The sequence below is a fragment of the Sturnira hondurensis genome, unplaced genomic scaffold (genome assembly GCF_014824575.4).
Source record: "Sturnira hondurensis isolate 20B ecotype Veracruz unplaced genomic scaffold, ASM1482457v3 Scaffold0008640, whole genome shotgun sequence".
In the NCBI taxonomy this organism is placed as follows: Eukaryota; Metazoa; Chordata; class Mammalia; order Chiroptera; family Phyllostomidae; genus Sturnira; species Sturnira hondurensis.
In genome coordinates this window covers 23752727-23757513 of record NW_028081271.1, presented here as the reverse complement: position 1 = coordinate 23757513, position 4787 = coordinate 23752727, and the positions used below count along the sequence as shown (strand labels likewise).

General features: G+C 44.8%; 1 pseudogene; it reads right to left on the bottom strand.

Annotated features, from left to right (window-relative positions):
- Positions 1-1915: 1915 nt before the first annotated feature.
- Positions 1916-4170, bottom strand: LOC118993044 (uncharacterized; annotated as a pseudogene).
- Between the last annotated feature and the right edge of the window lie 617 nt (positions 4171-4787).

The following is a 4787-nucleotide window of genomic DNA, read 5'->3' as shown; positions in this document are numbered from 1 at the left end:
AAAACTAAAAATGAATGTGCCTTTTGACCCAGCAATTCCACTGCTGGGATTATATCCCAAGAACCCTAAAACACCAATCCAAAAGAACCTATGCACCCCAATGTTCATAGCAGCACAATTTACAATAGCCAAGAGTTGGAATCAACCTAGATGCCCATTAGTAAATGACTGGATCAAAAAACTATGGTACTTTTACACAATGGAATTCTATGCTGCAGAAAGGGAGAAGGAGCTACTACCCTTTGCAACAGCATGGATGAAACTGGAAAGCATTATGCTGAGTAAAATAAGCCATGTGGTAAAAGACAAATATCATATGATCTCACCTTTAACCCGAACCTAAACAAAAAAACAAACAAGCAAACAAAATATGACCAAAGACACTGAAATTCAGAACAGGCTTACAGGGACCAGAGGGGTGAGGGGAGAGAATTTCAGGAGAAAAGGGGAATGATTCACAGAAATTAGTATAAGGGACACACAGAGAACAACAAAGGGGGGTGAAAACGGGGGTGGGTGGGCTGGGATGGGAGTGGGGGACGGAAAACTGTACTTGAACAATAATTAAATAAAAAAAAGAAAAAGACAAAGGAAAAAGAAACAATGGATGGTTGTTGGCAATGGAAACTGTGAGGAGATGTGTGCTCATTGCTCATGGCTTGTTTATTGGTCAGAGGCCTTGGAAGGCCCAGGACATTTCAGTGCTCTCATGTTATGCATAGCCACGGGGGTTGTGCTACCCACTGACCATAAATTCTGGAGACAGAGGTTTGGTGGAAAAGGGAGTCTTTTGTTTAAAGGCTATTCAATTTTGGAAGAATATGGGCTTCTTCCTCAAAGCCCACTTCCTCTAAAATACCCAAAGACAAATGCCCCCTCCACCCTTGACCAAATTAGTTTAAGGCTGTGCCTGGGATTTCTTCTCCCATTTCTTTCTTAAAATACCATCCTTTGGGAAATGCAGGTGGCTTAGCTGATTCCTGGTCACATTTCAGCTTCAGAAATCTTTCTGGAGTCTGTCCATGCTGGCATCCTACTTGCGGCCCACTGCCCTTAGTTTTGGCTGCTGCCTGCCAGCCGAGACCTGTGCCCTGATACTCCAACAGTCTCTTTGCCATTGTGTCCAGGCACCTGGCCCAGCAGGACCACACAGGATGGAGCCCCTGCCACTCACACAGGGCATGTCTCCTAGCCATGCTGCTTCCACCACCTAGGAATGTTAGGCCCGCAACCGATCAAGTGAGTTGGAACCAGAAGGCCAAGACTTTGCCTGCCCTTCCTTTCATGCCAAAAATTTTATGTGTGGCAAAAGTAAGTAGGAGGGCTTTTTACCTTGTCCAAACATTTCACTAGCCTGACACATGCTCTCTGAAGGGGCCTTCTACTGTCACCAAGATCCATAAGTGTGGGAGGGTTTTTAGCTTGGTGCAGCATTGGCCATCTCACTGTGGGGCTGGTTTGTTTATTCTTACCTGGGTGGTATGGAAATCTGTCAGGTGCCAGCTGCAATTTCAATCCTGCACCCTTAGGTTTCCAAACCCACCTCAGGGAGTCCCTCCCCTCTGCCCAGCCATCTGTCTAGATTCCCCCGTAACAATCACAGCACCAACTGTAACTACCACTTTCTTCTTTTTTTGTTTTGCATTTCCTACCTTTTGAAATATATGTATATACCTGTATATTTTTTATACATCGAGAATGTCATTATTCTAATTATATCTATATGAATACAGGTGTGGTCTCTATCTGATACAAACATTTCAACTTTAGGTCCAGGGTTTGGTTTTCTGTCCCAATGGTGCACAAATGTCCTATTTGTTTGTGTTATTTGTTGTGTACATATTTTTTCTTATTGCATGAGAAATATGTTCATTTAGTCCTGAGGCTCTTGCTTTGTCTGGATGACAGATCCACTTTAGTTGCCACTGTAGAACATGTTTGCTAAACTGGGGTGATTCCTTAATCCTCTTTGTTGCAACATCTGAAGGACCTGGAGTGAATTAAGGTGACAGCAGCAGCCATTCAGTAAAAATTTGATAATTTACATTGAGTAATGATTCCAACCTGCCTTGAATAGAGTTACACATCATGTTTTGATCTCTGGAAACACTTCTATCAAGGATTTGTCACTGCTGAGAATGATTCTTTTTCCAATGTCTGGGGAAACCTGCACAACTAGGCATTCAAAGGGCTTTGAAAAGTGATCGTTCAACAATATGGCTTAAAGCTGAAAAATATTTTGCCTCTTCATAAAACAAAATGAAGTCCTTGAAATCATTGAGAATGAGGAGTTTTGATATTCATAGAAAATTCAAATATCTGAACATCTGTCTATCTTTGTCAATTAGATAATGCTGTTTGAATCAAGAATCAACAAAGTCTTTTGATTCTTGATTCAGAGTATCTAGTGAAGGTGGCCAGGCTGCTGGCCCACATCAATTTGGACTGGCGTATTGGGTGTTGTAACTTGTGCTGGAGTAAGAATCCCTTGGTTCTTCAGTGGAGATACAGGACATGTAGTGATCAGAGATATTGGCATACTGGGTTGATTGACATCTGTGCCTTGAAGAGCCTGCACTATACCTCTAGACTGTCAGTTGAAATTCCTACTTCTGCTTGATGGCAGATAGGTCATAGTTATAAAATCTCCAGTGACTGCTCCTGCCTGCAGAATAACAAATAGTCTACAAGGATATCTGGTTTCTGGATCCCAGGTGGGGAAACAATAGCAGTTAAAACTATTGTGTGAGAATTGGTGCTTCTTTGCTCATTGACTTCTGAAAGAAGCAGCAAGGGGTCATGTTTCACCAAAACTACAACCATGGCATCCACAGGCTCTGAAAGGCAAGGCTGATATAAAGTCTTTTGGAGGAATAGAGGCCACAGATTTGCCCTGATCCAAACTCTAATAGGGTGTGCTTGGGCTCAACCTCAGATTTCACATCAGGCTGGATCTGGCTGTCTTTTGGGAGAATATGGGTGTTCCCCAAAGAGGTTGGCTGGAGGCAGGGTGGTGGGAGGGATGTGTAGGGAGGTTGGGAGTGGTTCAGAGCTTCAGCATAGCAGTCCTGCAGGGTGGGCAAGCCTAGTTGAGTGCAGATGCCAGTGATTTTGTTGAGTGTGGTGATGGAGAGTGCATATGCAGTGGTTGGAATAGATTTTGGAGAGCTCAGCTGCTGTGGTACACATCTGCACCATGGTGCCCAGCAAGTTCTTGACGATGACTTTGTTCTCATGCGAGGTCACATAGCTGTAGATTTAGTGGTCTGGGTGCCGTTGAAAGAATGCCTTGTAGAGAAGGTTGGGCTTCTGTAGGTACTTGACAGCTGGGGTAGGGGAAGAACTCAGTGCCTGTGTAGTACATGCTTGTCAAGTTCTGCTAGTTGCTACTATCTGCCCACTTCTTGCTCCATGATAATGACAAGTACAACTGGTGATAGAGCTGATTGGATTTAAAGTAGGACTCACTGCTGTCTTTGTTTATGGCTAGCCCAAAAGAATCCTCCTCTAGCTTGTGCTGGAACTTGTGGCTGTGCATGCAGAAGTACATGTACTTCTCCACAGACATTGTTGAGCAGCCGAAAGAGTGTGTTGGTGCTGAAGACACTGGAGGTGTAGAGCTTGCAAGGGTCAGTGTGCGTGATGGCTTGCTTCCACACCATAGGCTCAGCTCCCTGCTTCTTGATCTTGCACATGACAGCAGCCAGTGTCAGGCTGGCATTGAGCAGCTCCAGGCCCTTGGTGAGGTAGAGCATGCAGCAGTACAGGGACTCGAGGTAGTCGGTGTGGGAGCTATGAATACTGATGAGTGACAACTTGCTGTGAAATTAGGTGCTCTTGGAGCCGGACTCAGCATAGCAGGAGTGCAGAAAAGAGCTCCTGCAATGCCAGATTCTGCGCCTTCTCACTCACGGATGTGCAAGGCATAGCTGGTGGTCAGCCAGGTGTTCTCACTCAGGCAGGCTCACTCGGGGTGCCAAAGCACCTTGGAGTCAAGTCCAGTCCCTGCTCTGAGAGGCTTGCCCCAGCCTGGGGTGCCAGCAGTATCAGCTGCACCTCGAGCTCCAGCGGGGAGCTCTGGTCCATACTGATCATATGGATGGGCTTGGGCTTCAGCTCCACTGTGACCCAGTTCTCAGGCTCCAGGGATTCGTTCCAATCCAGCCCCATTTCTTCTTCTTTCTCTTCCTACTTCAATAGGCTCTGCCCACCCCATCCTCCTCTTTCTCCTCTACAGTGCTGAAGTAGTGCACACTACAGTGGTACAGCCGCCGGCCCTCCAAGCTCGTCCAGCTCTCCCTTGTTCTAGGGTGCTGGCAGAGCTGATGTTACAGTACCTGCTGCCAGGCATTCTTGCCATATTGTTGTCTCTCTAGAATTGTATTTTAAATGCCATTTTGGATTGTTCATTGATAATGTATAGAAACACAACTGAATTTTGTGTGTTGACTTTGTATCCTGTTTGCTGAATTCATTTACTAGTTCTAACAGTTTTTGCATGTAGAATCTTTGTTTTGAACATGTATGATTATATCATTTGCAAATAAAGTGATATCACTGTTTGCAGGTGAATGACATTGTCAGTTATGGGAGGGTAATAAGATTTCTCATGAGACTTTAGATCTTTTCTATTCCTATGCATTGGCATCAGCAAAATAACAATATTAAGAAGAAGCAGGAGAACCTACTCCTCAAAGTTTGATTGGCTGAAAAAGAGACTGTCCTGATTGGTCAGAATGAGTCTATCTGATTTGTTGGGTGAAGAAGCTGGTGGGGATATAGCTGTG